The sequence below is a fragment of the Sipha flava genome, unplaced genomic scaffold (genome assembly GCF_003268045.1).
Source record: "Sipha flava isolate LNK unplaced genomic scaffold, YSA_version1 2_pilon_pilon, whole genome shotgun sequence".
NCBI classification, from domain to species: domain Eukaryota; kingdom Metazoa; phylum Arthropoda; class Insecta; order Hemiptera; family Aphididae; genus Sipha; species Sipha flava.
Window position 1 is genome coordinate 764,373 of NW_020272972.1, and position 11,836 is coordinate 776,208.

At 31.5% G+C, this 11,836-nt stretch overlaps 1 pseudogene; it reads left to right on the plus strand.

The window, feature by feature from the left end:
* The first annotated feature begins 996 nt into the window (after window positions 1-996).
* Window positions 997-1,721, plus strand: LOC112686017 (annotated as a pseudogene).
* The last annotated feature ends 10,115 nt before the right edge of the window (window positions 1,722-11,836 follow it).

Consider the following 11,836-nt stretch of genomic DNA (forward strand, 5'->3'; position numbering starts at 1 on the left):
ACTGATACGATTTATACATCGTAGGTCGGTTTAATTTTGTAGTATTAGGAAATCAAGATTCATGTCAAACGAAATACTAAACCAACTAAAATAAACGTATATTCATGTCGCAATAGAAAATAGGTTATCTTAACATTTTAGTGTATAAAAAGATAAATGTAAAACAACATTTTTTATATTATGTTCAAATTAGCGTGTAAGCAATATGTGCAATTATGTTAAGCTAAATGTATATATAAGAGAGAAGACGAAAACCAATAAACGAGTCTTCTGTGGTGGTCGTGTGACTCGACCACGATAGGAGACATACAATTTTCTTAAGTGTTACCTTGTATCTACATGTGTGTTTGTGTCTATACGTACGATTCGATCGGCGTATGCGACAAAGTGGCGTTCAACTAGTGGCTCGTAACTGCACGACTTGTTGTGTGTGTGTTTTATATCCGTTTTTGGTACCTCAACCTTAGCACAAGTTTTTTATTGTTGTGCGTGTATTTTATATAGACACGTTATTTTAAGAACAACGTAGGTATATGTGTGTTTTGGGAACTTCAACATAAGCACAAATTGTGTGCGGATTTCTTTTTTTCTGCGTGTACGATTGACTGTACACGCGAAAAATTCCAACTGCTTCAGAGTTGAGCATTTTTGACAGCGAGCAGGGACAGGGATTCTATCTGCATTCGAAGAAGCGGTCAATTTTTTACGGCGTTCTTCAGGTGACCTTGTTTGGTGCTTGGACAGGAGTCTACGGGAATTTTGTTTTAAACAAAATACAGGTAAGTTGTAAGCGTTGTTGAACAAATTGTTTTGGTTTCAACATTTCATTTTCTCTATTTGGGGAAAATTATTCCAAATTTTTTCTTACGCGTACATTCGTCGATAAACGTAAAAAAAAATTTCATTTTATTTAATCTTAAAAATTTTTAAATTAATAAATATTTTTTTATGTATATACACAATTAATTTACTTATTCAATCAAAAAGTAGATTTATATGAAATTTTGGATCTTTATTTGCTTAATAAATTTAATTTTAACAGGATTATTTTTAGCTTTTCACTATAAAACTGATATTAATTTTGGATAATCAATTCGATCATTTAATGCTAATGGTGTATCAACATTTTTTTTATTATAATTATATTCATATTAGATATATTTATATAAATTCTTTTAATTTTAAAATAATATGAATCATCAGAATTTTTTTTATTATTAACAATAATAACTGCTCTTATTGGATATGTTATACCATAAAGTCAAATATAATTTTAAGGAGCAACAGTTATTATAAATCTATTATTAGTTGTTACTTATTCAAGAAACTCAATTGTAATTTGAATCTGAGGATGATTTTTTATTAATAATGCAACTTGAACTCCATTCTTTTCTAATCATTCTATTTAACTATTATTATTATTATATTTACAATACCTACTTCATTTATTTTACTTACATATTACAGGATCAAATAATCTTTTAGGAATAAATAATAACTTTGATAAAATTAATTTCTCTCCTTAATTTTTTTTTTTTTTTAATTTTTATTAAAGATTAAATTGATTAAATTATATTTATAATTATAAAATTAATTTTCCTTATTTACTTAATAATACTAATAATTTTATCATAGCGAATCCAATAATTAACCCTAATCATATTCAATCAGAATTGTATATTTTTTTTACTTTCCTATTCAATTTTACGTACAGTATCTAATAAATTAGGTAAAGTAGTTGCACTATTAATATCTATTTTAATCATATTAATTTTACCAATATTAAATAAAAAAATAAAAAATTGTTTAAGAATAAAATTTTATCCTATACAATTTTTTTTTTTTTGAATTTTTATAATAACATTTTTCATATATAACTTAAATGGAATATAACCAGTTGAATATCTATTTATGAAAATAGGTCAAATTGTTTTTTATCGTATTAATAGTTATTAATATTTATTAGTTAATTAATTTAAATAAAATAGTTTTTTTTGAGAATAAAATATAGAAAATATTAATTTTATTAACTTTTTATTAAAAATTAATGTTATAAATTAAATAATTTAAAATAAATAAAAATAAAGATAAAATTAAATATATTAATTTATCATAATGAAAGCGATGTAAAAATCCATGTAATCAAGTCCCTAAAAATATAAAAATTAAATATAAACTTATTAAATATTATACCAGAAAAACATTTTACGTATTAATAATCCTAAAAAAAAACTAAGTGTTAAATATTCAGATATAAAAATAAAAATAAAATATAAACTACTTGATTCAGTTATAAAACCACAAATTAACTCATATTCTCTTTCAGAAGAATCAAAAGGAGATTGATTAATTTCATCTAAAAATCTAATTATAATAATATAATAAAAACAAAATTTAATATTTATTTGGTATAATATATCAATATTATATGTATAATATTGTATATTATATAAAAATCATTTAAATTAAATATATTACCTATAAATATTCAATTTATAATAATAATTATTATTCTCATTTTATGTGAGATTATTTTAGAAATAAAAAAAATGATATCTAAATTATATAATTAAATTCTTAATTTAACACAATCGTCTGCCAAAATAGCTAACTATTAATCTTATTCATTAAAATAAAAATTTTAATAATTAAATCCTTTCGTACTAAAATAATTAAAAATTTAAAATATAGAAACCTAGCTTACACCAGTTTGAACTAAAATCATGTAAGAAATCAAAGATCGAACAGACCTAATATTTAAAATTTTACCAACATTAATAATTTTAACTATAATATGAATTAGAGTTTGTTTCAGCTCATAATAATACTAATAAACCCACCTATAAGAAAAAATAAATAAAATAAATAAAAAAAAAGCCAATCTCAAGTTGTTAAGACACAAACAGGACACGAGACGCAGAGGTCCATACGACAAAAACAATTCAACGTTTCTTCACAAATCCCCACAAAAGAGATATATTAATATTAATAAATTTTAAGTCTTGAATAAATTCAAAGATGTTTAAACGTACAATAATCCAAGAAAACACTTCATATATATATTCTAATATAAAATATGTAACCATCAAAATCTATTATAAAAATGATTTTTTTATATCATTCTGCGTGTAACACAATGTAAAAAAAAATTGTCTTAATTTCAAGTATATGTTATAAGAAAAAATATGTAACAATAACATAATGTAAAATTTAATCATCTAATCATTTTTTTTTTTTTTTTTATATATATACACTAACACATAAGATTCAATAACGTTTAATTATAATTCATTATATAGAATTAATAAAAAGGGGAATATATATATATATATATATATATATGTATAATTACAAGTAGAATTTATATATAATATACAAATATTATGTGACAATTAGAAATGCACACGAATATACGAGGAGTCATCACTTTCCACATACAGAAAAAAAGAAATAGAAATATAGATATATAGATCAATCCACGAAGATAATAGCGTGGTTAAGACTACAGACTTAAGAATAGAATACAACCCATTTACATCCATCAAACGAATGTCAGAATATCGAACACGCAATGGCGGTTAATCCGACAACAGTAACAGGTTCACCAAACATCTTAGTTGAACAACTGATAGTAGAATAACAATGTAAATATATAACTATTCAGAAACAATTATCAAGAATAAAAAATATATATATACGGACATCAAAAATAAAATACCTACCCACAAAAACTATTAATTTCACACTGTCATCAGTTTACGAAAATACACCACACTAGATGATGACTATAATATAAAATATGAGAGCATATTTTTTTTCGACTACAGGGACTGTAGTATTAGGCAATTTAGATTCATGTCAAACGAAATACTAAACAAACTATAATCAACGTATATTCATGTCGCAATAGAAAATAGGTTATCATAACATTTTAATGTATAAAAAGATAAATGTAAAACAACATTTTTTATACTATGTTCATTTGGAAAACGTTAATTTTAGCGTGCAATCAATATATGTAATTAGGTTAAGCTAGATGTATATAAGTGAGAAGACGAAAACCAATAAACGAGTCTTCTGTGGTGGTCGTGTGATTCGACCACGATAGGAGACTTACAATTTTCTTAAGTGTTACCTTGTTTCTGCTTGTGTGTTTGTGTCTATACGTACGATTCAATCGGCGTATACGAAAATTTAAACGAAATCATTGTACCTCGAACCCGCAGTCATAAGCTTTCGTTTACACTACGTACCGCAACATAATAAAATATTGAACTGCAATATCAAAACTCAACTAGATATCGAATTAGTTGTTCGGAATTCAAACCTAACCGATACGGTTTTGCGGGCGGCGGTGCAAATTCGATCGGCACAATTATATAGTTTTCGTCCTCTCCTAACTACAACATTGGTTGGCGGCAAATGAAAAGGACTGGCAGTGATGTATTTCTGGTTTATGCAGCCCAGGGCTAATAATTGTTGCCGCCTTCGTGTCTGTGATATGCAAGACTATTTAAATATAGGTACACATTGTATAAGTATAGTCGTAGTATGTAACAAAAACAATAACCATTATTGGAAAAAAAAAACAATACACATAAGTCATGAAACGTTTTATAAAAATCCAAAACTGTTACAATTTATAAATATATTCACGGAAAAATTTAAAAAACAGACGTGGAATAATAAAGTTTATAACATAAAAATATTTACGACGGGATATTTTATGAGCGAGTTCATTAATAATGTCCTCATAAATTAATATCACTACAAGTGTCATTCTCAATATTGAGAATAGCCAAACTTTTCAAATGATCTTCAGTTAACCACGATCGTAAATAATTTTTAATCCTTTTTAATGTTGAAAATGACCTTTCAACTGATCAACTGAACAGTTTGATGCTAGAAGACATAAAAACATTCTTGAGACTACGTCTATATAAGAAAATAGATTACTTATATTATTTTATTTTAGTAACATACTAATTTCCAATACTGAATGTGGAAGTTGTTGTATATTTCAAAGGTAATTGCGGAAATGTTTTTATATATAATTTTAATTTACCAGCTTTTTTCATGACAAGCACTACTTAAGTATTTTATGCTATCACTCACTTTTAATCTACTCGTTCAAATAGATGAAATAATATAAAAATAACTATGACCCATCTGAACACAACACTTATAATAATAATTTAATAATAAGCGACTAATGAATTATATTATAATTTTCATATTATGCGAGTACCCATAATAATCGACTATCAACGGTCGACGATATCCACAAAATTATTTTAAGGGGGAAATATCTGTGTTTCACTAAAAACGGATACATCAAATATACGGTTGCTAATTTATTTTACAGTATCGTTGATTTAAATAGTACTATGTTTTATCAATGCTAATATCTACCTACTGCCTGTGGTCCAAGTTGCTATACAATACATATATTATAAATATTTTGCTATACACCTTTAATATAACTTATTTTGTATTTATATTTTTGTATACGTTTTAAATTAAAAATAATTAAGTATTATTTTTGTTAGAATTATATGATATCGATGCCTCAGTTCAAGACAGTAATAACTCAAATTATGGTACTAGTTCTAGAATGAAATAAATAACCTCTAGAGGTGAATAATGCAACTAAAAGTTAATGCGTTATAGAATCGAAATCGTTGTAATTTTGCAAATAAATCACGTAGATAACTCAATTCTGAATATTTTTGAGTTATTTCTGTTTTGAACTGAGGCGACGATATAACAATATAAATAATAGTATTATAATATAATAATATAATTATGTTCAATAAGAATAAAAATGGTCTGTTATTAAAAATTTGAAAAAATTAATTAATTTTCAAAAAATCACATATTTATTCAGAATTCGGCCGCCCAGGGCTGTAGCTATGGTTAGCCCTAGGGTAAATACGTCCTTGTATATTGCGCAACCTTGACGCTTGATACTTATGGACAAAAAAAAAATAATAATAATAATAATAATAATAACAAACAGGGATTGGAGACATTACGATGTTGTATGTGTGCACCATAAAATGCGGTAGGAAAAGGATTTTTTCGGGTGATACGAATCTGTCAGCCACATAGAAATGGCCCGATGAAATCGTATATGCATAATCGGCCATGATTATATTCGTCAAGCCTGTTGCGAGGATACATTATGGAGTAGCGTATTCGGATAAACGTATACACATAATAATATAATACGTACATGTCTATTGCTTTTATGCGGTCGTATTAATCAACTCGCGCGACTGCTAGTGATTTTCAATAATAATATTGGGTTGTTCGGGAGAGAAAAAAACCAAATCCATTAAGTCGAGTCGATTTTTCAAAGGCAGGTCTACACGAATGCGCATGCACACAAACACACACACATACACACACACACACACACACACACACGCACACGCACACACACACGCACACGCACACGCACACACACACACGCACACACGCACGCACGCACACATGTACGCATGCATACACAAATACGCACATACAAAACGCATATGCGTACACACAAGTATAAGATACAGACACACAGGCACAAAAACGCGCGCACACAGTGACGACATAGTAATAACGTTTCCGCACGAAATCCTGTCTTTCAACAAACCCCGTCAACACACCATTATCGGGAGCGACTTCGGTCGTGGCGTCTCCTCTCCTCGACCGTTACACATGGTCTTCGCTACCCAGGGGACGGTGTGCATTGTTATTCCGCAGGCATTTTCCACCGTGTCACTTGCGTAACACTCATGCGTATTAATATACATTTATTATCATTATTATCATTACCGTTGTAACAACATTACCTGCTGTGCGCGTTTTACCGCAAATTTTTCTCAACACGCATACGCACGCCAAACCCGTTAGCACCGTATCGCACGATGGCACGTTACTTTTCACGACTCATTTTCTCCTCTTTCTCCTTCTCTTCCTCCTCCTCCTCCTCCTCCTCTTCTTTCTCGTCCGAAATCGTGTCGCATATACGTGTATGCAAATGTACGCTTTTATTTCCCGTTTTCGTCTTGTTGGTACCGACCAACGTGGCTGCAGCTGTTTCACGTTGCGGATTCCACCGCAACGTCATCCCTAGAGCGCTAAATACCGACGTCGTGCGCCGGTGTTTCCATGGAAATCGTGCTCTATTCACTGAAAACGTTTTAATCTCGCGCACCGTCATCGCGAAGTCGCTTTGTACATGCGCGTTCGTCGTTCGTTGCCGCGAAACCGAGAAAAACGTATTGTAATACGCGTAGGTACTGTAATCGTCAACGCTACGAACGTAAGGACGGTAAAGAGCGAAATGTCGCGCGAAAAACAATTTTTGCCCGTGCGCGTCCGTGCGTCTGGGTCGGGTGCCGAACCCCGAGATGAAAGGTAGCGGTGTACACAAGTCGATCGCCGGATTTTATTTAGATCACATTCCGACGTGACCACGGGATACTGTTGACGATCGACTTTTGACCACGGTTATGGTTGAAAATTGTTTTTCTTAAAATCATTTTCAGTCCCGAGGAAAACACGAGCGTGTAGCGTTCTAGTGAAACACGTCGGCGGGCCCGACGACCAAAGCAACGCGGGTATCCAATTTTCAAAGACATTATCCGGGTCGCAAATCGTGCGGGGTCGATGCGACGCGAGTGGGTACGACTGCGACGGGAAGAAGTCGGCAAATCGTCGGCGGCGGCTGCGGGATGCGAGACGTGTTCCCGTTCCCGCCGCGGTTAGGCCGACGACTGTACGGCGTGGTGCTCATCCGATAATCCGACGTCCGGCCGACGCGAACATTTGGGTTTCGGCTAGCCTGGGCATAAACTAGTCAACGATTTAAAGTTAAGTTAAAAGTTAAGATAATTTTAACTTTTTAACTTGACTTATTATTATTGATATCAAATTAATAAATAATGAGTTACTTTTAATCAAATTCAAGTTAAGTTAATCCATAAATAATTAAATAAAAAATATAGTATAATTATTAGGGAACGGATTTAAATGCTCTAAAAAACAAGAAAAATGCCTTAAAGAAATACGATTTAATGCCTTAAAAAAATGCTTTAACATCAAAAAAATGCACTAAAAAAATACCCTAAAAAACTTTAAAAATGGGCTTATATTCAATAAAAACAAAATTTTGAATTTAAAACTTATAAAAAACATATAATTATGAAAAATCTAATAAAAAATAAAAAATATTTAAATACAATACAACCTTAATTAATTAACTTTTAATTATCTTGATATATATCATACCATCTTCTTTTTACCCTAAAAAATAAAAAAATGAATAGGTATACCATTTAGATAGGTATATTCGTTATACTTTTACCTTTTGTTTCATAGCATTGTATAATCAGGTGCTGCTTAATATTGTCAAACAGAAATCTTCGACGGTTATCGGCCAGTATTGTTTTGTATCTCGAGAAACTTCGTTCCACGTCAACTATCGTCATAGGTATAAAATGAACTGTTTGCTTGGAAACCTTGTTTTTTTTTTTTGGACATTCAGAAAAAAAATGCAATTTGCATTCAAATCCGTTTCCTATTAATTATTATTGATGATGCATATTACATAACTATTTATTATAATTAGAAATTAGAAATATAGTAAAATTTAACCAGAATTCTTCAAGAAAAATAACCTAATTAAATTTATATAGCAATAAAAAGTATGAAAAAGTATTCAGGGTATAAAATTAACTACATTCTTAATTACCATGTTATTTTTATTTGATAACTTAAGAAAAACGTGCAATACCTACCTATCTGTATTAATAAATCAAAATATTGTATTTATTTCAGAATTTTGTATACTTTTGGTACCTAATACATAATTATGTTCATCGGTACCTAATAGTTTAATTCTATGTATAGAAAAGCCATTTCCTGCGTTCAATATTTATGATTTTCATTATTTAAAAATTTTAATCGTGGTTCGGTCTACCGCAGAAATTCGATAGTTCTGGGTGGGGATGATGGGGAAGGGAAGTGTATAGGAGGGACGCGATCGCATTTATCTTGCGAAACTTCAACGTGTCCAAGGCAGTAAGCGAGGAAAACGTCACGCACGTCATCGGGTTTCCAACGGTCGTGCGTCGAAAAATTAAAAAAAAAAAAATATATTAAAAATTTAACGGCGACAATTGACGATCCTTATCGTGTTGTCTCGCACCGTTTTCTGTACGTCGTCCCCGGATAGGACGGGAAATAGTGCAATTGTTGGTAAAATTTGTGAAAATTCGGTTTTCGACGAGCGACTTCGAACAGCCGACCGATCGACTAACCGACTTGACGTGTATCGCGGTGGATCACGGTTCCGTGGACATCGATGTTGGTGCCAGAACGATGGAAAACTTGTCGCTTTGTCCTTGACGCGCGTTCCAGCAGTCGTAGAGGAAAACGTGCGAACGCTCACGGGCTCGGTTGACCTTAATACATCTTATCATCGTCGAACCACACATATTCAATTCAAAATGTGTCAGACAAGTACGGCAATGATTTATGAAAAAAGGGGCTTTCGATCATAACGAGCCATCTCTCGAATCGAATTTCGACTAGACGAATGAAATGTTTCTGAACCTATTCGTTACGTTTTAATATTTCTATAAAATGAATTCGATTTTTAGTGTCTCAGACCAAACGTCCACGGTAGGGAATTGTAAACATAAAAAAATTAAACGTTGAATGTACCACACGACATGTTGTTAAATGTTATACATTTACCTTACACGTTTTAACGTTTACGTTTTTGTTAATTTCACCATCGTGAAAACGGTACTTGTACTTGATAAAATATTAGGAGCACCATCAAAAATATTATACAAAATTTTAATGACATCATTACACCCGTCGGATTTAGGTGAGAATTTTTGTTTATTATTATAATTATTATTATTTATTAATTTTTTTTTTTAAGTAAAATATTACAGAATTCAGGTTTTTTTTTTTCATGAAAAGAAATATATTTTCACAAAAATTCATTTACTGCGAACATATTTGTAAAAAGTATTTAACAACAACACTATCGCAGTCATACCGTAACACGTAATTAAAAATATTTAACGACAGTTGAAAACAAACATAAATAGTTTAAATTTATTTTTCACCCGAAATGTTTAAATATAATCCGTAACTGTGGGTACGTAAGGTGCATTTACCTAAACTTTGAATATTTTATTTTCAACCGGAATCTGATGAACACTCACACACACACATATACTCGCGCGCGCACAGCTGTAGGTTTACCGAAACGTACTCATGCATTTCAGTCTTGAATATCCACGCGGGACATCAACATTACCTTAAGAAATAATGTAATTTTCTAGTCATTTAGTGTATTTTGAATTTTGAAATTGAGGTTTTATACTTTCCAAATTATTAGCTGTAAATTTATTATAAGTTAATTGCATTTATGCATTATTAAAACAAAGTGTTATATTTTCAGAAAATCATACATACACAGAGAAAATAATATCATTCTCATTATATTAAACTAATGATCAATTAAGTGTAAGTAATAAGGCAAAATCGACATTATGTAATTATTTAATAGTTCATCACACACATATTCCAAACGCTACACGCTATGTACACCACTACAGTCATTGACTGTGGTTAATAACATTTATACATTTTAAAAACAAAGCTGTTATACTTTCTAAAATCGTACACGCGGTGGTAACGGGGTAAATGTGTATAATATACACTGTACATATGGATGTGTCGCATGGCGGTTATATCGGGTCGGACTATCAACAGCAATAACGATAATATTGATAATACATAGATATCGTTTAGCAGGTGTGGCGAACGAGTGCAGGCCGATATAGGAGTCACGCGACTAGTTCCCAACAATTTATAACAATCCAGTCGAGACTTGTAAAATAATGATGTAACTATAACAACACGAAATGTAAAATAAATAATAACGAAACGCGCGCGCAAAGTAACAAATCCTTCACGCTTGATGCGGTTGGATACGAGGAACAAAAGACTTTAAAACGGGTCATTCGCGGTCAGCGTCGGCAAAAATAAGGTCGACGTCCAAAAATAAGGTCATTCGACGTTTCAGCAGGGTCGACCAGATTATGGGGCAAGGAGAGCTAGAACCCCAGGGTCCGTCGTATCAGCCTTTTATGCCAAATTATTTTATAATCTCATTCGCCATAGCATATGTTAAGATGCAAATTTGAATACTTTTATTGCACTAGAGTACGTAAAAGTACCTATGTAAAAGTAGTATGTATATCTTGGCTATCAGGTGCAAGTAAAGGGGGCCTGGAACTGATAAACCCCGGGGCCCTCAAAAGTTCTCGCCAGCCGTGCATGTTGGGCGAATCCGAAGCTGGTGGTAGGTCAAGAAGCGGGTGATGACGAAAGTCTCAGCGTGCGACGCGAAAGACGGTCGGAAGAGAAGCCTTTTCTGCGTGACCCGGAAACGACGGTCGAAAAGCTCGAAAAAAACGAGCGCGGACTGGTTGACGGTGTAACGGTGCGGTGCACGGTTGCCAACGATGGTACAGCATCACTTCGGTGAGGAAAACCATTGCAATAGTGGTTCACCACCATAGGCGTGTTTATGGGTGGGACCGGATGAGCACTGGTACCCCGGCGGAATGTGCCTCTAACAAAATCATGTCAGGAGAAAAAAAGTCATACGATCTATATTATAATTACCTACCGACAGTTTTAGTATAGTACAGTACAGTAGTACAACGTATGTGTTTTTATTTGAGTTTTAAATGTATTATTATTTGTTCATGTCTAAAAAAAAAAAAAAATAAGTCTCATGATTTAAAAATTTGTT